This window comes from Rhineura floridana, chromosome 16 (assembly GCF_030035675.1).
Source record: "Rhineura floridana isolate rRhiFlo1 chromosome 16, rRhiFlo1.hap2, whole genome shotgun sequence".
In the NCBI taxonomy this organism is placed as follows: domain Eukaryota; kingdom Metazoa; phylum Chordata; class Lepidosauria; order Squamata; family Rhineuridae; genus Rhineura; species Rhineura floridana.
This window is the reverse complement of record NC_084495.1, coordinates 13,801,032-13,828,779: the sequence shown is the minus strand read 5'-3', so window position 1 is coordinate 13,828,779 and position 27,748 is coordinate 13,801,032. Positions and strand designations below refer to the sequence as shown.

Below are 27,748 nucleotides of genomic sequence, written 5' to 3'. Positions count from 1 at the left end.
ATACAAATGTGACTCGATTAGGATTCAGGGTTTCCTCTTTTCCTTTTTTGGGGGGGGCTCACTCTGCCCTGCATTCCACATCTTCCATATCAAAGCTTAGCTAGGAGAACTTTTCAAATTAACACCAGAACTGAAGCTTACAGTTTGCCACATCTTCCAGTTCCTTTGTATCTCCTTCCGCTTTACTCATTACTAATATGCAGAGGCACATTGATAAAACACGGCAAAAAGTAATCTCAATTGTACCAAAGTTCTTTTTGTGGAGTGTTCCATTGATGTGCAGGAATATGTGTGCACATCACTAGAACATTACACAAAAATTAATCTAGATACTATTAACAATATGACAAGCATTTAAGGATAGGTTACACATGAACGAAAACTAGGGCTATGCATTGGATCTGCCTGAATCCCAACCAAATTGGGCTGATTTTTGTTGTCAAAGGAGGGATCTGGCAACAAGAAGGGGGTAGCCTGTGTCCATTTGCTTCTCACCCCTCATGCCCAATTGCATGATTGTGCAAGGGCCCCAAATCAGTTCTACCTGTCCTTGCCAAGCCCATTGGAATCAGACTCAAACCTGCTGGTGTATTTTTCTCCAGTATGTTTAATGAAAAACTTCAGTGTAGAGAACTTCATGGATAACTTTTCAGGTCACACAAGATTCTGCATCTCTACACAGCATAACTAGGCTGCTCAAAGCTAAGAAGTCATCACAGCAATTAGACACATCCCCTTACAATTCTTAAGTAGGTTTGGGTGGCTCTTTCTACTTGCATGAGGAAGCTGTCACAAAATGGGAATGTGTGTGCATTCCTCCTAGGAACTAGGCTCCTCCCTAGTTGGAAAAGTGGGGGCCAGCTGAGTCTGCCGTCACAGTTGTCTGCAGTGGGGCAATGGCGGCCATGGCACCTCATCGAGATCCTCCTCCTTTAGAGGAAGTGCGTGCAGCAACAACTGGGGTGAAGAGGAGGTGGAGGGGAGGAGAAGGGACCGGCTTCTGATCAGCCAGCATTTCCTCTGTTTTAACTGGAGCTAAAAGTGCCAAACCCTTCTGTTTCAACACTTCTTTGTGCAAAGGGACTAGGACCCTGCCCCGGGTCCCATCCTGCATCTTCCTTTTCTTCAGCACTCTAAGAATGTTCCATGGGGCTCATGACACTGGCCCTGAATCTAGGTCAGATCACCCAGGAATAGATAGCATCATTCTGAAGTACCAGATAAGCCCCTGAATCACATCTCTAATGAAAACAACTCCTTGCATGCTTGTGAGTAGGACCGAGACATGGGCAACCCATGGCCAGATGTGAGCAGGGCTGTGTTTGTCCCAATCCACCAAACCACTGCCACCACCTTGCCTTTCTCTTTTCCTCTCCTCTCAGTGGTTGCAGAAACTTACCTGGGAGGCAAAGGCAGAAGCAGAGCTGGTGGTTGTAGGTACTTGCAGCCTGAGATGGAGCACCAGCACTGGAAGGGCCACCAACATCATCCCCACTTCTGTCTTCAAATACCCCAAGGTAAAATTCATTCTTTCATGAAAGGAAAGGCATTGGCAACAGTGGAGCAGGTGTTTCTCAAGGGCTTTGCATGCATCCCTATAAGAGAACATGCCTGCTGGATCAGGCCAATGGCCCATCTTATCCAGCAACCTGTTCTCACCGTGGCCACCCAGATACCCATGGGAAGCCCACAGGCAGGACCTGAGCATAAGATCACTCTTCACCCCCCCCCTGCAATTTCCAGCAACTGGCATTTAGAAGCATATTGCCTCTGGCAATGAAGATAGTCATTGTGGCTAGGAGCCATTGATAGCCTTATCCTCCATGGGTTTGTCTCATCTTCTTTTAAAGCCATCCAAACTGGTGGTCATCACTGCTTCTTGAGGGGATGAATTCCACAGCTTAACTATGCGCTGAGTGAAGGAGAACTTTCTTTTGTTTGTCCTGAATCATCCAGTATTCAGCTTTGTTGGATGTCCATAAGTTTTAGTATTATGTGAGAGGGAGAAAAACTTACCTCTATCCACTTTCTCTACGCCCTGCACAATTTTATACACTTCTGACACGTCGCCTTTCACTCACCTTTTCTGTAAACTAAAAAATGCAAATGATGCAACCTTTCCTTATAGCAGAGGAGCTCCATCCCCTTGATCATTCTGGTTGCTGTTTTCGGAAACACACAGGCACATCTGGTGTTTTATCAGTGCACAAAAAAAGCATATGCCCATTGGCAATGCAGAGTGGGAGAACGGCACAGACGATGTGAAAGCTGTGGCAAACTTCACATAGAAAAAACAGAAATGAAACAAAAAGGAGCAGTGGAACATTCCTAATGCATCAGTTCCACTTTGGAAACAGAGCAAGGTAATCCCAAGCTCCAGGATCCTAGCTTGAGTCATGTTTGAGTCCCTTTTCTACTGGAGGTGAGATGAAACTGGATGAAGCCTTCAACTGCTCTCGCTCTCCTCACTTGGCCTACACATCAATGGCAATGTGTAAATCAGAGGCAGGCAACCCACAGCCTGTGGACTGCATGCAGTCCTCAGCCTCACTCTTTGTGGCTTTTGATAACCTCTCAGCATCTCCCAAATCTCACTTCAGTTCAACACTGGCCTGCATGGTATGGAAAACTGAGCTTCCAGTGCACAAACAGCTCATTTTCTTTCCCTCCTAGACTTGGAGAGAAAGAAGTCCCCTTTTCCTCCATCAAGTACAGAACTAGAGCTGAATGGAGTCTTGGTGTGATTGAATGGATGAATGAAGGGGGGAGAGAAAAAGGGGGGTCCCCACGCACTGCTAGTATGTGGCCCCTGACCACTTGCCCCAGAGAGAATGCAACCTTCAGCTCCAAAATATTGTCTACTCCGATCTACATGAACTTTCCTCCATTATCTTTAATCTGGGGTAGTTCCTTAGATGAAAATCTCCCCCATGAACTATTTTAGGGAACTGCCCTATAGAAATTTATCTTTACCTTTCTGTTAAAAGGGTGGTTTAGGAATAAAGGCTGGTAATGAGCAGCTATCTTTAAGCATTCATCAGAGGATGAAGGGATTCCTGAGATCAGCCTCTCAGGATTATTGGCTTCACCAGAATCTTTTCAAGGAAAGTCTAACACGCCTACCTAAGGCTGCTGGACTTCTTGGGGAGGGCGTCAGTGGTGAGGACAGAACTTCCTCAAGCCACCTTAGGAGGTGTGACTTGGAGGGAATGATCTTTGGCCTTCAGTCAGGCTATAGTTGCCCTAAACAATGGGTTTATACCAGCCATTACTGACAGGATGCTTGTGCAACCCAAGTAAGTGCTGGAGATTATGGTAAAGTAGATGTAGTTTTGGTTTGTTATAAACTGGATTAAGGGATCAGTTATAGCCCTTTTTATATCTCATCAGCATATCTCATCTTTTAATTTCAGAGTCCAAGAGCAAACATGAATATATATCGACGAATATAACTTTATTGTGTATAGCCAAAGACCTTAATAATATAAGCAAAACATTATAAAATGAACTTTCCTCATACAACATTCTTGTTAAAATAAAACAAGATTTTATAAAACTTTATAAAACTCATCAAAACTGTTAAAAACAGCCTATTATCATCCATTAAAAGGCTGCGCACTCGGGTCTCAAAGGTAAAAGTTTTATAATAAATGATAATTCTTGATATGGTGAGCCTGCAGCTTCTTGGCTGCCAATGCAAACTGGGCTACCTAGTATGTAATAAATGGATATTTATCAGATAAAAGTTCCACATCCACTTCTTGGGGCATTCCGGCCAAAAACATCTGGATAATATGTGACAATTTTTTTCCTAGGGTCCAAATACAAGGGACAATGCAGCCAGTATTGAATTATATCTTTGATCTGGTTGCACTCAAAAGTACATTTCCATTCTGTGACTGGAATTCTGAGGTATCTCCCATCGAGATATGCAGAGGGCATCTGCTGAAACCTGAGTTCTGAAAATGCCCTTTGGAGCTCAGCAAAAGTCAGAACCTCGAAACAAGAAGTTCTAGTGTGATTAGGACACAATCCAATTGACCTTTCCACAAGGCTGGGGGTAGTTGGATGCAGAAGACCCTGGCTGCGCTAGCAGGTTCCCGGCACTGCTGGGTGCTACCGGCCTCTGCCAGCAACAGCCCTCCACTGTGGCGCCACCAGGAGCCTACTAGCTCTGCTGGGGGTCTGCCAGTGACAGCCAGCCCAGCAGATGGAGGGCTGGTGGACGCCGGCAGAAGCCCTGAAAATGAGGTGTTATGGGGTGGAGCAATGGGGGGGGACTTGCACAAGACCTTCCTCATATTTGGGGCCCTCCAACAGGTCTCAGTCTGCCCAGAAACTCCACGGGCCAAAAGGATGGCACAGTAAAAGCATGCCCATTGTGGCCCGTGGGGAGTGCATACTCCCCAGGAGTCTTGTTTGTGGCAGCTGGCACTTCCCAGTCAACTTGCGCACACAGTTCCTGATGGAGCAGGTTTCAGTCGGGCCAGTAGCTCCGGAGCAGGGGGAGGATTCTGTGGGGCTTGCCGCTGCCCCTGCCACTGGCTCCTCAGCATTTGGATTGCTCTGCCCGCCTTACATTGGGGGTACCATGGAGAGAATCATGCAACAGCTATAGCTGCACTGTCTTGAGCAGCATTGTGGGCAATCAACAATCCTTTGGTCATGACAGCATATTTTCTTCCAGCCGTGTCAGTTATATGAATCCCTGCTGTCCAGACCTGCCATCACTTGGTTCTTATGTAATGCTTGTTCCTGGAACTTCATCTTTCCTTAGGGTGGTCATGTCTGCTTTCCTAGACAACAATACTTTATGTAAGGATTGGGAGAGGGGGGAAATTAACTAGCTCCCATTTATTATTGACCCACTTTTGCTAACTTATTTCTAGTTCTTAGACATATGATTCAAACTCCAGAGCTATCACTGATCTGTGTATGCACACAGGAGCACTTATCAACACTTTCTTTTAAAAAACCCTCGACACACTATGATTACTTTAGTTTTGGCACTGTGTTTTTTTTAAAAAAAAAATTAAACACCTCAGGATGAACATATGGTTGGATAGCTGAATGTCAGCACTTGGGTGTGTGGATACGATTTTGCAACCTGTGTAATATTGAGTAAGGTTTAAGATTGCTGAAAAATAACTGATTTACAAGTGTATTTGGAAGTAAGCCTTACAATATTTAACTCTCAGGAAGGGAGGGAAAAATCTGTCAGTTTCACTTCCTCTCCCTTTCTTATTTCCTTAAACTTGTGTTTCATTTTGTTTTTTAAAAAATGTCCTCACGAAAATGTGTCAATATTTAGTGCAATTTTCTTCTAATATGCACATTTTTGTATGCACATTTGCCTGCATTTTTGTATGTTATTTTCACTAATATATGCATTTTTGTGCACAATTATCCATATACACATTTTTCTAAACAATGACTTTGGGGGGGGTAGAGAGCTGCATTGCAAAATTCAATCTATTTATTGTCAGACCATAGGTCATCACAACATCACAGTAACACAACATCACAACATGAAATAAAAACAGTATAAAACAAGCTTATAACTAAAAGAATTACATCTATAAAACCATACAGAACATGTTTAATTTACCTTAGTTTCCAGATCAACCAAATATTTTGCTCTCAACCTATGAGCTGCCACAGCAAAAAGGGCTACCCGATAGGAAACCCAGTAGTTAGTATCGGCTAAGAGCAAGTAAACAATCTGTTTGACGCTGAGGGATTCTCGTTGATTAATTAAAATGTTAAGGAACTTAGCTCTTGGGTGGTCATAAAGGGGGCACTCTAAAAGATAGTGAGGAAGGTCTTCCAATTTTCCCGATTGGCATATGCATTTCCGCTGGTCCATAGGAATCTGAAGATAACGGCCAGCTAATAAAGCAGTTGGCATTGTTTGAAATCTTAAGGCTGTAAAGGCGAATCGTAGATGGGGTGGTAAAGGGATTGACAGGTAATTCGCTCTTATATGATCTACTTTATGCAGCCTAAACCAAGTAGAAAACTTAGAATTAGTAATTGTCAATCTATCCATCCACTCACAGTAATCTTTTATCTGGGCTTGGGTTTTTACTTTGCTCAGTAGTAAGGGCGAATGTAAAGGTATGTGATAATGTAAGTGGATAGCCTGTAGTTTTGAATTCCATTTACAATCCATGCCGACCAAATTACAACAAGCCTTCGCCAAGACCTTTGAGAAGGAATTTATTGAAAGATACCAAAACGTTAGCAATGATTGATGGATCCGGGTGCTGAGTGGGAGGAGCCCCGCTTCAGCTCTTAGAAAAGCAGCCGGAGTGGAAGGAGGGAGATTCAAAACCATTCTAATAAATTTATTTTGTATACATTCCAAGGAAGGAAAGGAAGGTATTGACCAACCCCATATAGCTGCTCCATAAGTAATCTGGGGAAGGACTTTATTCTGAAAAACTTTCAAAGCGGGGGCCACTAAGTGACCACCCGCAGTCCTATAAAGACGGAGGATGTGACCAACTGATCTTGCAGCTTTGAGTTTTACGGCAGCAATGTGCTGATTCCATGACAAGGTATCTTGAAAAAGAATACCTAAATATTTAAAGACACGACATTGGTCTATGGGTTGATTCCCTAGATACCATTTATGTTTACAGTATTTTTTCCCAAAGACCATAATTTTGGTTTTCTGGTGGTTTACCTGAAGGGATTCTTTTTTACAGTATTCGTCTAGACTTGCCAGTAACCTCCTTAAGCCAATTGGGGTCAAAGAAAGCAGAGTCATGTCATCTGCGTAGAGTAAGATGGATAGTTTCCTAGATCCTATTGATGGAGGGAAAAATTTTGGACCCACCAGTTCGGTAACTATATCATTTATGTAAAGATTGAACAAGGCGGGGGCTAAAAGACAGCCTTGCTTTACCCCTTTATTAGCCAATATAGGCTCAGTTAGATTGTTACCCACCCTAATTCTCAAACTATTATTAGAATATAGCTCTCTAATCAGATATAGGAGACGTTTGTTGATATTTGTGCCAGCCAATTTGGCCCACAAACGATCTCTATCAATATAGTCAAAAGCAGCCGCCAAGTCAACAAAGGCGGCATAGAGGTGTTTAGTGGGCCCCTTGATGGACTGTTGAGCCAGGAAGAAAAGGGTAGCACAGTGGTCAATGGTGGACTGGCCTTTTCGGAAGCCCGCCTGTTCAGGATGGATAACCATATTGGCAGTTTCCCATTCTTCCAGCTTAAGTAGGAGAAATCTACTGTACAGTTTAGCTCCTACGTCTAGGAGACTAATAGGGCGATAGTTATTAGGATCTTGTTTCTCGCCTTTTTTATAGATAGGGATGACAATATTCCGTTTCCAACCCTCTGGCATGTTGCCCGTTGCATTGATATAAGTAAATAAATTTGCCAAAAGCGGAGCCCACCAGTCTGGGAAGTTAGAAAAAAGTTCCGGGGGAATCATGTCCTCCCCTGGTGCTTTACCACTTTTTAATAAAGAGATAAGGAACCTGATTTGGCATGGTGGAACTGGCGGCCAGTTAGGAAAATTATCCTGAATTGGCCATGGGCAGGAGGAACTAGAGACGGCTGTGGTAGTATAAAGTTTTGTAAAATGCTCAATCCACGTGGAAGGGGATATTTGACCGGAATCATAATATCTAGATGTACATGAACCATTAGTTACTATATACCAAAACTGACGTTCATTACCCTCCAAGAGGGCTTGATTAAGTGACTGCCATTGAGCACATGCATATGAAAACTTTTTTTGCCTCAAAAGAAGCCTATATGTGGAACGAAGATAAACAAGATGGTCATCGTTAAATGCAGAAGAATCACTTCTTCTTTTCCGAGCATAGTTGACTAATTGACGTTTAGCCACTTTGCATTCGGAATCAAACCACTTTCTAGTTTTCGAGGAAATAGATTTTTGGGGGCCTGTAAAACTCACCACTGGTTTAAGAAGAGAAATTATATTCTGGTAAGAATGAAGAGCATCCATCTCACTCACTTCACCCTTCTTGAGGGGAGAAATAGGAATGCTCTCTAATAGATTTGCTATTGCAATTTGTAGGGACAGGGACCATCGAAGTCTGCGGTCGGCTAGTTGGAAGCCCTCGATAGATGATAAAATCGGGGGAGACCATGGGCGATGCAGGCATAAGACTGTCACGGTGGGGAAATGGTCGCTATCAATTCTATGCAATACATTGAACTTATAAACCTCCTTAAACAGCATGCTAGAAACCAGCGTGAAGTCTATCATGCTGGCTCCCTGATGGGAGCAGTAAGTAAAGGTACCGTTTGAATGATCTAATCTTGAGCCATGGAGGCATTCTAAACCATGCATCTGGATTAGTTCAATGAGTCTCAAGCCTTGTTTGTTTGTTACCAGGTCTTGGGAGACTCTATCATTCAGAATAATACTAGGGGAGGGGTCATGATTAGATGCAGGCCAGCTGGGCCAACCAGACCCCATCCTGGCATTAAAATCTCCACATACAATTATCTTACAGGAAGGATATCGACATTCTAGGGAGGATAGGTATTCTGAAAGGTGATCCCAAATACTGCCTGGAGCCACATTTCTTGCCACAGTAGGGGGAAAATAAACATTTATAATGATCAGGTCTCCCGTCATCGGTCCAAAAAGCCGGACCCCCTGAACATAATGATCACAATTTGGGGTCAAAGCATATATATCAGCCATAAGATCCATAGAGATAAGTATACAAAGACCCCCACTCCCTCTACCCTTAGGTTTAGTTTTAGTCGCTGGGAGCGTAAAGGCTCGGACACCATTTAGGGTAACAAAAGATTCTGGGGTCAACCAAGTTTCTTGCAATCAAACAATCTTGAATTGGTGGAAACAGGGGGATAGGTCCTCTTCCCTGAATTTATTAGACCATCCCATAATATTCCATGAAAGTATTGGCAGCTGTCAGTTTGTGGGAGGTAGTTTCACTAGGTTAGAAGAATGGTTAACACAGAGCGAAGAAGGTAGGGAGGATGTGATCCATTATGAAGAGTTCACAGTATTGGTCGTGATTTGGGGGACAGCCAGAAGATGGCTTTTACTACGAGAAAACTGATCAGTAATGGAATGCAAACCCAATTCATATTTTTCCAAAATTCAGAGAAGTGCAGATTTTGAAGAATAGCTGAATTTGGTTCACATATTGCTTTGGGAAGTGCAAATTCGGTTGATTTGCATGAAAATGCAACCTGAATTGAATTTCTACTTCATCCCTGCTCTTAGGCCACCTTAGGGAGCAGTCCTACACAGAGAGGGAGAGAATCAGAGAGTTTATGGCTGGTTGGGTTAAAATGAATTGTGGGTCCTTCTCCACTGCTGATGATGAAGCACTGTTGATGTAGAAGGAGAGCTGAAGGAAGCTATCACCAATGGGACCAGCGGCTACCAGGGCAGGGGCAGAGCAGGCCTGGCCACAGAGATACTGGATCCCATGCTGGTCCATGGGCAGGTGAAGTTGCAAACAACAAAACACAAGAAAACAGTCCACCCCTGGCCAGCAGGAGTTGGCAGAGTTCTGCTGCTTTGATCCCCAGACAATGTTAGGATTGCTCTTTTGCAGTTCTTTCCCCCTTTTCACATCAAAGCATCTAAAATGCAGATACAAACCTATACATGACTACTCACAAGTTAAGTCCTACTGAGTTCAATGAGGCTTACTCCTCGGAAGGTGGGTAAAGGGTATGGGACATTACATTTGATTATTTTGTACTGCATTTGCCATTGTAATGGTCACTCGCCCATTCCGGAGAGATCCTTTTGGAGCTCCTGATTATTCCTTTTTGTTTAACTATCTTGAACAATTGGATGTCATCAGCAAACCTGGCCACCTCACTCTTCATCCTTAACCCTGATGTGAGTGTATGCTTGGGTGGAACTGTCCGGTATGTATTTTTAGCAACAGTTAGATTGTGTTTATTGCTGTATAGGGAGCTGGAAATTTAATTGGGTTGATTTGCTTAGTTGTATGATTGACAATTCGGTGAAAGAAAATCAATTCAATTGTGTTATTTAAGAAGGTGGAATTTATACTTTTTATTTATTTTATTTTGTAATGGTTTGCCTCTGGGTGTCTAGAGGATATTTTGTTTAATTGTTTACTATATTTACTATGAATTTTCCTTGTGTTTCTGTAACTGATTTTGATGTGTAATGTTTACTAAAAAAGATGCTCTATTTACTTGTTCATTGCATTTTATGAAAGATAGAAAAAATTGTATTTTCTGTTTAAGATGTTTTAACCTATGTTGAACACTACTTTGAGTTTTTGTTTAAGCACCATATAAGTTGTCCAAATAAAGAAAAAATATGAATTATCCCGTTATTTATAAAGAAGTTAAAAAACATTGGTCCCTAACAAAAATAGCCAATAATGAAATATATATATTGTGATATAGCAATCTATTTCCTAAAACAAAACAGGAAAACAAGTACCTTTTGTTTACATTAAGAAAGAAGCCAGTTGATTAGATGAGCCATTAAGTCAGGGAGTGAGTGGGGCCAGTAATCTCTCTCCCATAACTAACCATATATGTAAATCAGGGATGGAAAAAAAAATTCTGCCCCAATGGCCACATTCCATCACGGGCAACCTCCAAGAGGCCACATGCCAGTGCTGGCCATGGTCAGGGCAAATGTGGGTGGAACAACAAATGTAACTCCTTCCTTTCTCCAATAGGCTACTTTCTAGGGATGCTAAATAAATAAGAGGTTTCCATACATCCCCATACTTTTCTGCATCTAGGCAAGCAAGAGGCATTATCAGGGCCCAAGAACACATTCCAGCAAGACACAAGGTGAGTGTTAGCAGGGCTAGCGAAAGGTCTGTCTAGTGAGGGGGAGTGGTCTTGGGGGGGATTGCATGGGCCAGACAGAGAAGCCCAGAAGGTCGTATTCAGCTGTAGGGACTGAGGTTGCCCACCTGCGATGTAAATATTTAGGTCCAAACTAGGTTACTTTAAATGTGTTGTTGCTATTATTATTATTATTATTATTATTATTATTATTATTATTATTATTATTAAAAAGAAGATGTGGGACCCCAACAAGGATCAGGACCTTGGCAGTAGGAAGGGAAAGTTTAACCCTTACCTTGTTTCATTGTCCCCATGTAAATCTCACCACAGCTGCTCTTTGCATTGGAAGAAAAGCTCCCATTTGCATTGATGGAAGCTTTTACCTCAATGCAAAGAGCAGCATCAGGAGGTGATTTTGTTGAGACCACAGTATTAAACTCTTCCTTCATGGTTCCAATCCTGTTGTGCCAATAACATGCAGTTTTCAACTTTTCATTGAGACGGGAGCCTGAATAGAAAAGAGTGCTCTCTGACTTGGCTAGGTTGGCAATTTGTGAGATTTTTTTTAAAAATCTTATGTTCTGAATGACCTCCTTGTCTTCTGAATAAAACTACTTAAAGTTTTGCTAGTGTGATGCTTCCCAACTTGGCTATTGCGAATCTGAATCTAAAGATGCATAAAAAGTACAAAGCAAAGAGCTGTATTACAAAACTTGATCATCCCTATCTGTTTCAGCTTTACTTGCAGCTCTTCCTTCTCGAGATAAAAACATGTCAGTTGGTTGAAATATCAATTTCCAAGTTTTAATTCACTTTGGTTTTTATTATGCCTTAAAGAAGATAAAGTGGAACCATTTATCTTGTTAATTGTGGCACTATGTAAAAAAAGTGAGAGCAAAATTGTCACTTTAGTTGAATATTTATCCTTTTTAATTAATTGGATGAGTTTACAACTCAAAATATTTCTAGTGGCTGTTGGAAAATTTTCAGTACCACCTTGCATTAAAATAAAACCAACTTGCATTCCTGCTAGGGATAAGGGGGCTTCCTGTGTTCTGCTCTTCTGTTATTTCTCTGGTGTGCTGACCCCTCCCCCACAAAAAAGTTCCACTGCTTCTGAATTCTAGTTTAAGAAAGAAAAAATGCTAAGATTGATTATGGAATTGGAGCATAGCAGCTGGTGAGGAGGACCAGGTTTCCCAGCAGGGTGGCATTAGGTCAGAGCAGTTCAGGTGCACTGGTAGGAATACTGGATTGGCTCTGCTGGTGTCCCTGATACACCCTGATCTTGCCGTAGTCCTACCCTGCCCTCATACTGTCCCAGTCTGCCAAGAGGCCAGGTCTATGGCACAGCCCTTCCTCACCAGCAACACTTGGCGCATGCCCAGTTTGCTGTAGGGATATAAGAAAGCATCATTTTCTGTTCTGCCCTGTACTCATCAGTTGCAGCACCATTTCCATTCCACTGCAGTTTGTGTTCTACCAAAAACCTACATTCTTTGTCTTCCTGCCCACTGTGGCAAAATTATATAATGTAATTTACATAATTAATTATATACATTCCATTGTCCTTATGTAATTCCACCCCATGCAAAATAAAATACAATGCAAATGGGGAAAAATATAATCAATTTTGTATTGATTGCTTGCAGACTGAAAACAATAGCAATGAATGCTGATAATTATCACTGGATTGATTTCCTTTCTGATCATGGAACACATAAGCAAACATCAGCAATTTCTGTGCGCATTTTTTCAGATTTTTCCAACATCCCTAGTTTGCCATGGTTTTCAATTAATCTGTGTTCCCACCCCGCTTAATAATACTATTTCATTCCTGTATGCAGATTTTAAAAACTGTGCAAAAAATGTTTGGTGTGATAGCTGTACATATAATTGCATCAAGATTCCTTTTGGTGAATTTTTTAAAACTGATATTTTCTTACACATTATTAAAACACCGCACAAGGGGTAAATGTAATGCTGTGCAAAATAAAAAATAAAAAATCTGTCCTTCACTTTCTTGATTTTTTTCTTCCTTGGCAAAAGAGGAATCATTCTCAGGACTCTTGAGAATTTCAGTCGGTGTGGCATTTTGAGCTTACCTTATAATTCAGAGGCAGCTGAGGGTGGTGTGTAGTGCACATCTCATTCTAGCACTCTGTGCCCTCCCTGGATGCCTACACATCCTGATATGTCATGGGAGGAGTTATCACATTATGGCTTCCCCGGGCTTTAAATGAAGAGCAAGCACCAGAGAAGAATTCAGAGTGCAGACCACCAGCAAGATGATTTATAGAATGAAAGAATGGACAAGCATTTCTTTGCCACCTCAAATGTAAGATGATAGTGTAGAGAGGAGTGGGGAAGGCATGAATTAAATTAAAGCATGGACAAATTGGGTGCATGCCACACACACAACATATGCAATATTTGGAAACAACAGTGAAAGATTCTCAATGTACCAGTTCCACTTTGGAAACAAGAACAGGTACTTGGAACTGGATGAATATTTGTATAGAAATGCCACGAATAAATGGATGGAACTGGAAAGAAATTCAATTTGATGAGAATTCAGAAGCATCCTTAATTATTGTTCAGTTCTGTCATGGCTGGCCATGCTTTTCAGCCCACAATACATATCTGTATTTATCCAAGTCAAGATTGCGAAATGCAGCAATATGATTAAGATTCTATCTTATTTCAGGAACAGGCTAAGCTACTCCATATAGGAGATAAACCTGCCTTCTTCTGCTCTGGGAACAGTCATGGTACCTACAGCCCTAATGCAATAGGACAGGAGTGAAAAACATGATGCCCCAGGGGCCAAATGGGATCTCTCTATGTGTCCCTGAACTCTCCCCAGGCCACATCCTTCACTGGCTGTTCTGCTTCACACCCTGAGTGTTGTTGCCAAACTGGAAAGTACACTGATAATGCCTCCTGTTTTTCTGGAAGGATGATAGAGTATGTGTAAAAACTAACCTACTGTAAACTGTGCATTGGTTACATCACTCACTTTTGCCTCTGGTCCTGCCCACCAGTGTCATATGGCCCTCAGAAGGTTGCCCAGATGAGAATGCACCCCTCAGACTGAAACAAAAGGGGCTGGCGAGGGGAACAGGAAGTCACACACTAGTGGAAGGCCACAGTTCTTCCCTGCCACGTTTCTCCTTCTCACACCTTTGGGAAAAATAGAATTCTGCATTCCACATTTGCACTTATCAACAAAGGACTTTTCCCCCTTTCTCTGATAAATGAAGGAATGATACAAACAATATCCCAAGTTGTTGACTAGTTTCATTGTTTGTCTACAAGCAGGGGGAAGTGTTTCCAGTGATAACCCAACAATGAGACAACTTGTAGCTGTCACAATATCCAGAAGTTGAGAAAAGGCAGGTGGCACTTAGCTGCTGTTGTGCATGACAACTGTAGCTGTCCTGTTTGGCTGTTGAATGGATCAAGTGGGGCGAGGGTCTAAAACCTGCCTTTGTTTTTCACAGGGTCATCCTCCAGGACCAAATCATCCTGCTAGAAATATGAGGCCATTAACTCTCTCTCTCTCTCTCTCTCTCTGCAGGGGCTATGTGTGTAGCTCAGTGGCAGAGCAACTGTTTTATTTGCAGAAAGTCCCAGGTTTAGTTTCTGGCATTGCCAGATAGGGTTGGGAAAGGCCTCAATCTGAAATCCTGGAGAGCTGCTGCCATTCAGCATAGGCAGTGCTGAGCTAGACGGGCTGATGGTCTCACAGAACAGTACAGTTGGAAAGGGTCATGCTTCTTCAAAGTCCACAGCACCTTTGATAATAGCCAACCTCCATGTTCCATTTTCCATCCTTAAGTTGGGAATAAAGTAGCTGCTTTGGAAGATGGTGATTAGGCATTCGAACAACATGGCCGGTCCAGCGAAGTTGATGTTGAAGGATCATTGTTTCAACACTGGTAGTCTTTGCTTCTTCCAAAACGCTAACATTAGTCCATCTGTCTTCCCAAGTAATTTGCAGAATTTTCCGGAGGCAGCGTTGGTGGAATCTTTCAAGAAGTTGGGAGTGGCGTTTAGAAATGGTCCATGTTTCACAGGCGTACAGTAAGGTCGGCAGTACAATGGCTTTGTAAATAAGCATTTTGGTCTCCCTGCGAATATCCCAATCCTCGAACACTCTATGCTTCATTCGGGAGAACTCCCTAGGTCATTGTTTCCACTGTCGCACTGCTCTAACAGTTAGGTTGTTTTTTCTGATGTTCGGTCAAAATCTGACTTCTTGTAACTTGAGCCCATTACTCCGTATCCTGCACTCTGGGATAACTGAGAAGAGATCCTGACCTTTCAAATTCTGAGTTATTACAACATAACTGCTCGTGTCCCTATGCTTCTTGATCAACATTTGTGTATTACTTTGCTTTTCTTGGGGGGGAGGGTGATATTACAACCCATAACAACATTCTGTCCAGTCCCCTGCAATGTGTATGGTTTACTCCTATGAAGAATCACTGAAATAGCTCTCAGGAAGGAGGTACTACAGCTTGGACCTGGAGAAGCCTTCTTAGGTGAATTTTAGCTTCCCTGACCACAGGGCGTTATGACTATCAAAGTAAGGACCTTTTCTCCAGGTCTAGGCCTTTTTGTTTAGCACACAAGATGTGTCTTATTAAAAGATGCTTGCTTAAACAAGAAATGATTATTTTGATGGTGGGGGATATATTAGCTACTGGGCACACGCTACCTGCACGACTCTGAATTAGACAGAAACAGTTTGGCAATTAAAATGTAGTCAGCAAGGAGGACAGAAGTCTAAACTTTACAGATGACTGACAAAAAGATGTTTTGTGGATGGGTATTCTGCTGCAAGGTAGAGGTGGAATCTGTCAGCCTCTGCTAGTTCAAAAGCATTCTGTCGACCTAACAAACCAGTATTGATTTAGGTTTGATCTTTTTCTGATAGCCACTCCTTTTACCGGTCAGGCTTCCCCCCCCCACATAAATATTGATATTAATACTGATATTTTGAAACAAAATATCAATAAATGAAAGGAAATATTGATGGAATTATCATTTTTAATATCTATATTTTAGAGCTACATTTATTCAAAAATAGCCATGCTAAATAAAAATCTGATCTGCAACAATTGAGAATAAGCAAATTAATGACATTTTGGTACCAAATCTGAACTGGGTAGAATTCTAGCACATTCCTCCCGCAAGAGTATGCTGTTTGCTTTAAAAAAAATGGCTGCTCCTTTACAGACTACTACTGTCTGTTGTGGGTATTTGCTTTCTGTGCCTCCTGTTCAACTTCTTTGTCAATAGACAGATATTGCAAAATTCACCATGCATCTTCAGTACTTTCCTTCCCAAAGAAACTAAGGTTGGGGGAAGGAGGGGGGGGAAGAGAGAGAGAGACCCTTCTTCTAAAACTTTCAAGTCATCAAGGAAATGGCAAACACAAAACAGCATACTGACATTAATGGTGCCCGTAATAATCAAAAAGCCGTCACCTGAGAATGAATGTCACAAAAAGCAATGCTTCATTATTGTCCTGTGCCATAGCAAATTTTCCCTGCAGTGTGTAGTGCTGTTTTTTGGACTAAATGGATCTTTTCTTTTTCTGATTAACAAACACTACTCTTAAGAATAAGGCATGCATAATGTCAAAAGGATAGATGAGTTCCTATTCAGAGTGGACAGAGAAAAGATAGTTTGGCAAATCTGTGGGTTTTTTTAAAAAGCTGATTCAACATCACAAACTTTCCCTGCCACTAAGCCTTTCTGTCATACACAGCTTTACATTGTCAAGCACTCAGCAGAGACTAAATCATGCCAAACAATGGTGGTTTACACAGTGTTACCACCCCCCAAAAGGGAGAGATTAATGGGTCTTTTAAAGTAGTTGCCCAAAAGTCTGGTATTCCTCTCATTGACATAAATAGTATTATAAGCATCCTTTACTGCTGTGCAAAATAAATCAGATGTTTTGTCATCATTGGCCATTACAAAAAACAAACAAGACAATTCAAATGTAAATTAAAATACATCAGTGCTCAGAACTGGAAATTATTGTGAAATTATCCTAAATAATTTTGATTTTTTTAATTAAAAAAATCACCTAAGCAGTCAACACTGTTTGAGTCCCTTTGGAAGAGGGATTGACAATCAAACCACATTGGAAACTGTAGCTCTGTGAAGGGAATAGGGGTCTCCTAACAACTTCCAGCACCCTTAACAAACTACAGTTCTCAGCATTGTTTGGGGGATTCCATGACTGTTTAAAGTGGATTAATACTGCTTTAAATGTATAGTGTAGATGGGGCTTAACTTGGGTTCATAGGTCTACTCTAAGTAGGATGGTTGAATACAGCCCTCACTTCCTTGTTGCTAGCACATTTAAGGCTACTCCTGTCAACCACAACCAGCATCCATCTAATTCTGAAATTATCTGATTGACCTTCTAGAAAAATTCTGAAGCGAATAGAGAAATCTATTCCTAGGTGAGCTGTATAAAGGGCAATACAGGATACAGAGCACAATCTATTCAGTCTGGCTTGATCTGCATACAGAGAGATGGTCATTTACTGGGCTATTAAAGAGTTTACCAGTCAGGGGTTCGGTGGGCATTGTCTGAAATCTAAGCTGAGTAAACATACCAAAACAACACAATCTCCTGAAACAGTGAGAGATTTCTGAATGGAAATGAGCCTCTAACAAAACAATAAGAGCTTCCTGTTAGAAGACAAAGGATGCAAAATGATCACTGAAATGCAGGTAAGAGATAAACACAGTCACAGGAGCAGCTTGGCATCTTGGGAAATGGTATTTAAATATAGGGCTGCAACCCATATAACCCATATGTGCCTGTAAATTTCATGCACTTTGGCCAGCAAGGGGGAATTATACTTGTGGGTTGGTCCATTTGTTTTAGATTCTCAGTTATAATGAATGGTGAAACAGAGAGCTTTGTTGGAACCCAAAACAAAGTTGAGAGAGCCCAGAGTGACTCAGAAACAGATAGGAATATTTTAAAAATTATTACCACTACACCGATTACTACTACTATTAATATTGTTGTGGTTATATGCCTTCAAGTCAATTACAACTTATGGCGACTCTATGAATCTTTTTTTGGATATATTCATAGGGTTTTCATGGCAAGAGGTATTCTGAGGTGGTTTACCATTGACTTCCTCTAAGCCTACGGCACCCAGTATTCTAAGGCGGTCTCCTATTCTAACCAGGCCTGACCCTGCTTAGCTTCCAAGATCAGACAACATCAGGCGTGTTCAGGATAGTATAGCTGATGGAGAAAAAATGCATTTTTTCTATAATTCATACATACATATATATATATAATAAAATTAAGCAAAAGGCCACAGGCCTTGGGATCATAAGAAAAAGCAAATTCAGCTTGAAGTTCACAGCTCATGAGAAGCGGGTAGGCCTGAGTATATGTTTAATTTATGATTGATGATATATTGTTGATGAGCAAACATGCATGCTTAGTAGGGAAAGCTGATTAGACTTCCCACGGTAAAAATTAGGAGTTAAGATTATGGAAAATTCATATATCCCTTTGTTTATATGTTTACTTTATATGAATATATATATTTAAGAAATATACCCAGAGGATTATAATATCCTGGAAGCTTGGGAATAAAAATCAGTTAACTGGCAAAAGTCACTGTGAGTGACTACCCTTAATGAGAATTCTGTCCCAAACAAAGTGCATACAATTCTTTGATTAATACACTCTTTATTATTTGATCTTGGGAAAGCAGATTATTAGAGAGTCCTGGTTTCATATGGGAAAAGACTTCATAATGGAATCAAAGTGGAAATGAGATAAAAAAAATTAGCTTGATACTGATTGTTTTAAAATAGCATGATATGTATAATTTTATTCCATAAATGTTATAAGTGTGTGGGCCACATCCTTCATCCCTCTGTGTTTGATGAAGAGTGGCTGGCTCAGAGTTACCCCTTTTCCTTTACTGTGGTCCCTAATCATCCTTTATATTGTGTGGCTTTCAGCTATAGTATGGTGATTTAAAATTAATCTTTCTCTATAGCAAGGTAGTCACAAGCAGAACTTAAGTGAACTGAACTTGGCCTTACATATGGTATTATTAAAGAACATGTTGTAACGTTCTAGAGATGTTCTTGACCAGCTTGACTGATCAGGAGCCATGATAGAATATATGGTACACATTGGTTTCAAACAGTACGAGATCATAAGTAACGATGTATGACAGTAGAATAGGGGTAATATCAGTCAAGGGAACAGATTTACATCAATCTAAGAAGACATGAAGACAATAAAATGGGAGGTATCTGTAAAACCATGAATATCCATGAAATCATTAAAATAAAGCTATCTGGTTTGTTGGAAATATTCCAAGAGAGAAGAACTGTTACGAAGAACTTAGGGAATTGGTTAATTTCTGTCACATGCTGTAATTTTAAGGTATAAAAGATCTGTGTATACCATATCTCACTGCAGTCCTCTCCAGACTTTTTTTTTTGTGGGGGGGGGGGTCTGACCCTCCATATGCTTATAGAAATAAAGGCCTACTTTTTTGCTTTAAGCCTGTGTCTTTTAATTACTTAAAGGAACCCCAGCAAAGATCCCACAGGAAATAAAAATAAAAAATCTCCATCATAGCCGTAGGTGTTAATATTATTATTGACACAAAATGCCCAACTATAGATGCAAAGTAAATATCTTGGGGCCCTTGCATATCTCCACTCTGTGGGCATACATTTATTAGGACTGCTGGTAAGGTTCCCTCTGCCGGTAGGCAGTAAGTCCCCAAACAGGGTCTTCTGGATACAGGGCAGGGCACAGCAGAGGTGGCCTTGGGTTCAGTGGATAAGGATAAGGCTTTATCCAAGGCCCCTTTATTCACTGGGGAGGCCCAAGGACCAGGTGTTCCAACTATGCAAGCCTGGAGATGGCATTAATAACCCCTCTCCTCCCAGAACCAATGGGGAAAATTGAAAAAACAAACAAACTGTATTTGTGGGATACACCTGGTCACTTAGTGAGTTTCAGTTATCAAACCCAGCTTGTTTGTTTCCAAATATAAAATCAACAATCCTTAAATTTTAATAGTTAGCAAATGGGGACAAGGACCTTTACATCTTGCTAATTTCTGCGACAGTTCAGTTGGGCTTCCCTCCCAGGTTTGTATTTAGAAGAGCATTTCTTAGTGTCACTTGGGAAGATGAGCATTTCAGGAATAGGATTACAATACAGAGAGAGAAAGCTCCAAATCAGCAAGCAGACAGAAAGTTGATGAGAGACTAGCTACGTACATTGCACGTACTTCACAACAGGGCAGAAAATTTGAAAAATTAAATCTCAATATGGAATCAATAGATAGAATGATCATCAGAGCCTACAGCAAGAAATTTGTGGTTTAGGGTTAAGGCAAAAATAACCCCTCAGGAACCTGGCTGGAATTGAACCACGAACAAGTAGCTGCATCCAATGATAGAACAGTAAGACTGGAACATGAAATGGAACTAGAATGAAGGACGTGAATCTGGATGCAGAAACAGGACAGCAACACAAAAGAGCAGCCAGGACTGGTTCACTGTGTCTCCCAGTAGATGATTAAGCTAAAGCTAGTGGTATAATTTGAAATCTGCACATTGTCTTCAGTGTGCCATATGGCTAGGCTTCCAAATATTAGTCAGTGTTCCAAATTTCAAAGTTGTATATTAGAAAGTCATTAGATCCTGGGCCAACAGAGCTGCCAGCTCCAGATTCAGATAGTCTGCCTGTGGCTGTAGAACAGGTAGCCAGGCAATGAATAGAGGCAGTGCCTTGTGTCTGGGATCATGAATGGTCCATTGGATTAGCTTTCTTTCCCATCTGCTGTGATGGAAAACTCTCATCCTGCACGATACAGCAAGGGGGATGGGAGGATTGCCAAGCAGATGCTTTGCTTATTGCCATGCAAGTTACTGCTTCTGCCCAGTTTTCCAACCAGCTCCAGAACTCTTGACAGTGATATGTAATCCTAGTTCTTATTTCAGAACTAAGCTGTTGAGGAGGAGGAGGAGGAGGAGGAGGAGGAGTTGAAGATGATGAACACGGAGGAGGAGGAGCTCTATGAGGATCACACAACTGCACCTTACTGGAGCTGGCAATCCTATACACCAGGAGCGGGGAAACTTTATCAGCCCAGAGATCACATCCCCATCTTGACAGCCTCACTGGCAGTGTCCCATGCCCTCCTCAGGTGCTTTTACCTGGATGGAATGTGATTTTGAACGGTTATGCCCTCTGCTTGTGTGTTTCTGTGTGTACAGAAACCTCTGATTATATTGTGGCTGCAATGGAGCCTGCCATACAAAGGTAAGTGTCACATCACTTGTCCTGCTCACTTTTGCTTTGGCTCCCCCCACCATGGGCATGTGCCCCCCAGAAGGCTGTTCATAAGAGAATGTGGCCCTTGGGCTGAAAAAAGAAGAGCTTGATGCCCAAACCATACAACATCCCAGCTATTAGGGGGAGGTGTGGGGGTGCTGTTTGAGGGTTGCTGCATCCCCCCCCCAGAAGTGCAGTTAACAACACATTCCCCATCCCTAAATCAGCTTCAGGACAGAAGTCTTTTTTCATCCTGTCTGTTCGGTTGGGTTGTAAGAGACAAGTTCAATAATTGACCTATGGACCTTGTCCATAGGGGAGTATGTGTGTGGGAGAGATAGTGGACAGTGGTGAGCTCCCCAATGCATCAGACTGGTAAACAAACACTTGCCCAAAACAAGCTGTCACCAGCCAACTGGACAGAGGATGGGTATGGACAGAGCTGTTGCTTTTTGTTCTCTCTGTTTCTAATTTTTCCAATCATAAGTTCAATTCTCCATGTTTCTAGTGCAACTTTCCCCAACTTTTGAGTCCCCAGCTGTTGCTGGACTACTACTCCCATCAGCCTCAGCCAGCACGACCAATGGGCAGGAATTATGGGAACTGTAGTCCAGCAGCTTCTGGGGACCCAGCAGTTGGGAAAGGCTGTTCTAGAGCAATTCGATGTAAACAAAACCCTCCAGAAAATTCCTCGGCATTTTAGTGCAAATTTATTTTTGCAAAGCACTTTTCCCTACTACAATGCATTTTATATGTTATTTTCATTAGTATGTGCATTTTTATACGTGCTTTAGTACATGCATTCTCGTACATATTACTTGGATGGGGAACTGCACTGCAAAATCTGGAGTATGAATTCTGAAGGATGGCTGTGTTTCAGTTTGGGTATTATTTCCAAAAATGTGAATTAGGTAGGTTTGTCTTTAAATGCAAACTGAATTGAATTTCTCCCCCATCCCTACTAGGGCAAAGCTTGGTGGCCTAATTGACCCACATGCTCACCAGGCAGTGGCTGATGATCTGAACAAGTAGAGATGGAATAGTCTATCAGTTTAGCACAGCTAATACCATGGAAGACAAACAAAATTCAAAGGGACCTTGATAGGCTGGAGCATTGGGCTGAAAACAACAGAATGACATTCAACAATGAAATGCAAAGTTCTACACTTAGGAAAAAGAAACCAAATGCACAGTTATAAGATGGGGGATACTTGGCTCAGCAGTACGACATGTGAGAAGGATCTTGGAATTGTCGTTGATCACAAGCTGAATATCAGCCAACAGTGGGATATGGCTGCAAAAAAGGCAAATGCTATTTTAGGCTGCATTAACAGAAGTATAGTTTCCAAATCGCGTGAAGTATTACTTTCCCTCTATTCAGCACTGGTTAGGCCTCGAGTACTGCATCCAGTTCTGGTCTCCACACTTCAAGAAGGATGCAGACAAAATGAAGCAGGATGAGAGGAGGGCAACAAGGATGATCAGGGGACTGGAAACAAAGCCCTATGAGGAGAGACTGAAAGAACTGGACATGTTTACCTTTGAGAAGAGAAGAATGAGGGGAGATATGATAGCACTCTTCAAGTACAATGAAAGGTTGTCACACAGAGGAGGGCCAGGATCTCTTCTCGATCGTCCCAGAGTGCAGGACACGGAATAATGGGCTCAAGTTGCAGGAAGCCAGATTTCGACTGAACTTCCTAACTGTTAAAGCCATACAATAATGGAACCTATTACCTAGAGAGGTGGTGGGCTCTCCAACACTGGAGGCATTCAAGAGGCAGCTGGACAGCCATCTGCGGGAATGCTTTGATTTGGATTCCTGCATTGAACAGGGGGTTGGACTTGATGGACTTATAGGCCCCTTCCAACCCTACTATTCTATGATTTTAATTTTCGTTCCCTCAGTTTCTTATTTTTCCAGTTTTAAATTTGGTTCTCCACATTTCTGCAGCAATCTGAGGTGTTGTTCTAAATAAAAAATCCTCATGAAAATTCTTCAGCGTTTTAGTGTGAATTTCTCCTCCTAAACACATTTTTGTAGCAATTTTGACTAAGGTACACATTTCTGCAAGCAATCTATCCTAATATTATTTTTTGTATGTTACTTTCACCAATATATTTATTTTGCACACACTTTTCCCTAATATGTGCATTTTTGTAAACATTGCCTGGTTGGAGAACTGCATCACGAGTTTCAGATGTGTTAATTTCGAAGGATGGCTGTGTTTTGGTTCTCACATTGTTTCAGAAAGTGTGGATTTGATACATTCAGTTTTAAGTGTGAACTGAACCAAATTTCTCCCCTGTCCCTACTAACATGCTCTTTTCTGTACACCTTTAAGGTATGTGAGCCATGAAGAAAAAGACCAATGTCATTACTGATTCAGTGCTTGGAGGGCTCACCCACACAGGCTTTACAGGGTAGATATTATCCCAGCTTTCAAATGTACCTTTACTAGGAGACATTGGCTGTACTACTTGCTATGCTGCAGATCAAACATGAAGTAGAATAAAACTGTAGCCCATAGTTCAACCCAATTACTGTATTCTGTATCCAATGCCAGGAGTGCATGCACAAAAGATATTTTTATGTTCTCTATGATTCATGTAAGAAAAACCAATCGCATATCAATCATTTTTTTAAAAAAATAGTTAGTTCTTTTTTAAAAAAAATGCATATGCATGTTTGAGTCAATAATGCCTCTTGAAATTAATGTTCTAAGCAAAGCTTCAGTCTCCAAGAACTGCAAAAGATAAGCCCACTCAAAAAAAAAAATAGTTTGCCTGGGAAACTAGAATCCCACAAGCACAATGAATGTTCACATCAGCACTCTGATAGCATTTCCAAAAGCATCTGATAAAAATCTGCCATCAGCTTGAAAAGGAAAAGTGTTTCTACTTCATTACAGTCTTATCTTTCAAGGTCGTCAGTTCTGTTCCAACACATTTTGCTTACAATGAAAACAAGAAGGCCTTTCCCCCATGCGGTTCCTTCAACAGAGCCCTTAATTCCAGTACATTTTGGTCCTTCATACATATTCCACCTACATCTGCATGCAAATGTATGCTCATTCTGGGACACTGTTATATATGGAGAGCGGGAACCAGAAAACAAAGTATTCTTCAGAAAATGTTACAACTATATACAACTTGCTACATTCAGAAGAGTAATTCCCAGTTTCCCCCAAGCCATATCACTTTCTCATCCATCTAAGGTAGGGGTAGACAATATGATGCCTTCCAGACATTCTTGATCTATAGTTGCCATAATCCTTGGCCATTGGCCATGTTGACAAGGGGTGATGTAGTCCAAGGGCACCATGCTGGCTACCCCTGATCTAAGGACAGAGTCACATAATCAGTATTCATGTGTGTGTGTGGGGGGGAAGAGAATCACTATGCAGTTTTGACTCTCCCAGTATTGCAGAGTAGCAAAAGCACCTGAGTGAGCTGCGTGCATTTGAATCGTTGCTAAATAGAACACTGTAATGAAATCAGAATTATTTATATTTTTAAAACTGTTTTGAAATTGTGTTGGTAAGAAAGTGTTAATACAATGCTAATAGGTGCAGATGAGGTATGACTGACAGGTGGGATGGAGAGTGTGAATGAGAATTCAGAGAGGAGTTTTAAAGAGGAAAACCATTAGGAATCAAGAAGAGAACATCTAGTTAGAAGGACGGGTTTGGGGGGAGGGTTTCATTGGGATTAGTGGGGTAGAATAGGTAGGATAGGGACAATAGCAACTTTTTCATTTACTGTGACATTTGACTATGACATTTGTATATAATAAGGGTTGTTTGCTTGATTCAAAATTCAACGTGTCAGCTTGGTCAAGAGTGCTACCACACTAATGTCCTATTCTGTACCAATACCAATTTTACAGACAAATTACACCAGTGGTCACTTTTTGGGGAAAAGGTGGTGGGGCTGAAGCTCAGAGGGCATATCTGACCCAGGCTGAGGCGGTCTTCCTGGAGATTTCCTGATGCAGGCATTTGGGAATCAGGAGGTGGTAATCCCAGAGACACAGGAATGTCACACACACTTTCCCTGAAATTAGTCACACTGAGATTTAAGCTTAAAATAAAAAGACTACTTTATTCTGGAAGGACATACTTGATAGGAAAGAGTTCTACATCTAGCTAACTAGCTAAGCTGGAGATGCAAACACCAAGCCTAGTGTTTGCCCTCATGCTGTGAGGCGAGAGACTGACAAAGAGAAGATTTCTTCTCTCTTTCTCTCAAGACAATGAGGAAGAAGCCAGAAAACATGGTCAGCATCCTAAGAATAACAATTTACACAGGAAGGGTTTAACAGGAAATCAAAGGATAGGTACTGCCTAGGAACTGGGAGATCTCTCTATTTAACCTTTTTAACCCCATGCAGACCCAACCCACCAGCTCAAATTTAACCACATTTTCCAATCTTCAACATCCATTAGTCAAACGACCTGGTGGAAGTGCCCTAAAATGGTAAGAACTAAAAGTTACCATGCCCTACCAAAAGATGTTCATCTTTTTTTCTCTTTGATCAAGAAAATAAGAAATTGGTAGAAATTATATTACACAGTATATTATATTACATTGTAATGTACAAAAGTTCATTAAAATACAATGATTTGCAGGTTTACAACAGAACAAAAATTGCAAGTTAATACAAAATACAGGCATACCCCGCTTTAACATACGCAATGGGACCGGAGTGTGTATGTAAAGTGAAAACATACTTAAAGTGAAGTGATTATCTATGCATGTACTGCACTGTAATCACCACTAGATGGCAGTGGCATCATGCCATTAAGTGCCCGTAATTGCAAAGCACGCGGACGTTAAGCGGAGTATGGTGGTGTATGGAGCATGTCCGTTATAGCGAGGCGACGTTAAGTGAAGCGACGTTAAGCGGGGTATCATAATTTGTTTTGTGTGAGATTAGCGATAAGTAAATTTTCCCAGTTCTGTTCTTTTATTATTCCACAAGTTCACTCTTACCTCAGCAAAAGGGCCATAGCTCAATCGTAGAACACGGAAATCTTTAAATAGGGTTGGGAATGTCCTCTGTCTGAAATCCTGTACAGCTGCTGCCAAACAATGGAGAAAATACATAGCTAGGTGGACCAAGGATCAGACTCAATATAGGCAGCTTCCTATGTTCCCTGCATTCCACTGATCCTAAATGCTGGATGAAATGAAATGGACTGCCTTCAAGTCGATCCCGACTTATGGCTACCCTATGAATAGGGTTTTCATGGTAAGGGGTATTCAGAGGGGGGTTTACCATTGCCTCCCTCTGAGGCTAGTCCTCCCCAGCTGGCTAGGGCCTGCTCAGCTTCCCCCATCTGAACAAGCCAGCCCCTTCCTTGTCCGCAACTGCCGGCTGGGGGGCAACTGGGCTCCTTGGGACTATGCAGCTTGCCCACGGCTGCACAGGTGGCAGGGCACGTAACCCCTGAGCCACTCACTGAGGGGGTGATCTTTAGCTGGCCCTTCACACCCAGGAGACACGAGCGGGGATTTGAACTCACAGACTCTGGACTCCCAGCCAGGCTTTCCTCCCCACTGTGCTATACCAGCTGGTGGCAAAAACCCCAAACAAACCCCAGCCTATCTAGTTTTCCAAAGTGTTTGTGTCTAGGTTGTGTTAGATGACAATGCTCTTTAACGTGGTAAAAAAGTGAGAAAAAGCAGCACAGGCCAAGCTTGGCAGAGGATGATAGTGCTGGGATGTTGCTGAACATTTCTGATATTGAAGTCTATTCATCAGCAGAAAATTCCAAAACCGATGGAAAGTGAACTCATTGCCAGCAGAGAGTCAAAAACACGAATGAGATCATTTCACACTAGGGAAGTTCATCACTAATTGACCATAACCCAAGGGGTAACTTGCAAGTGCAAGAACAGACTGTTACCACACAGAGATCTTTCATGTCACCCAACATCAACTCAAAACACAATATGGGGAGAGTTCGCATGTTCACCTTAGAATTGTCAAGTGATAAACAATGAAACGATAATGTATGAATGAGCTCTGAGAAGACCATGCCAACTAAGATATACCTGGATCTACCAACATCTCTGCAACAGGCAGAGGATTGGCTTTAAGAACATAAGAACATAAGAAGAGCCTGCTGGATCAGGCCAGCGGCCCATCTAGTTCAGCATCCTGTTCTCACAGTGGCCAACCAGGGGCCTGGGGGAAGCCCGCAAGCAGGACCCGAGTGCAAGAACACTCTCCCCTCCTGAGGCTTCCGGCAACTGGTTTTCAGAAGCATGCTGCCTCTGACTAGGGTGGCACAGCACAGCCATCATGGCTAGTAGCCATTGATAGCCCTGTCCTCCATGAATTTGTCTAATCTTCTTTTAAAGCCGTCCAAGCTGGTGGCCATGACTGCATCTTGTGGGAGCAAATTCCATAGTTTAACTATGCGCTGAGTAAAGAAGTACTTCCTTTTGTCTGTCCTGAATCTTCCAACATTCAGCTTCTTTGAATGTCCACGAGTTTTAGTATTATGAGAGAGGGAGAACTTTTCTCTATCCACTTTCTCAATGCCA

At 41.7% G+C, this 27,748-nt stretch overlaps 1 long non-coding RNA gene across 2 annotated transcripts in view; it reads right to left on the bottom strand.

Moving 5' to 3' along the window:
• LOC133371262 (uncharacterized) overlaps positions 1-27,748 on the bottom strand; it is a 384,062-nt gene that overhangs the window by 288,337 nt on the left and 67,977 nt on the right. The window contains exons 2-3 of one of the 2 annotated variants that reach the window (XR_009759287.1): positions 26,189-26,277; positions 5,782-6,002 (exon numbers count right to left, since the gene is read on the bottom strand). The exons of the other annotated variant lie outside the window; for it this stretch is intronic. This is a non-coding gene — a long non-coding RNA (uncharacterized LOC133371262). Of the gene's footprint in view, positions 1-5,781; positions 6,003-26,188; positions 26,278-27,748 lie in introns of those variants that run through there. 2 annotated transcript variants of the gene reach the window in all.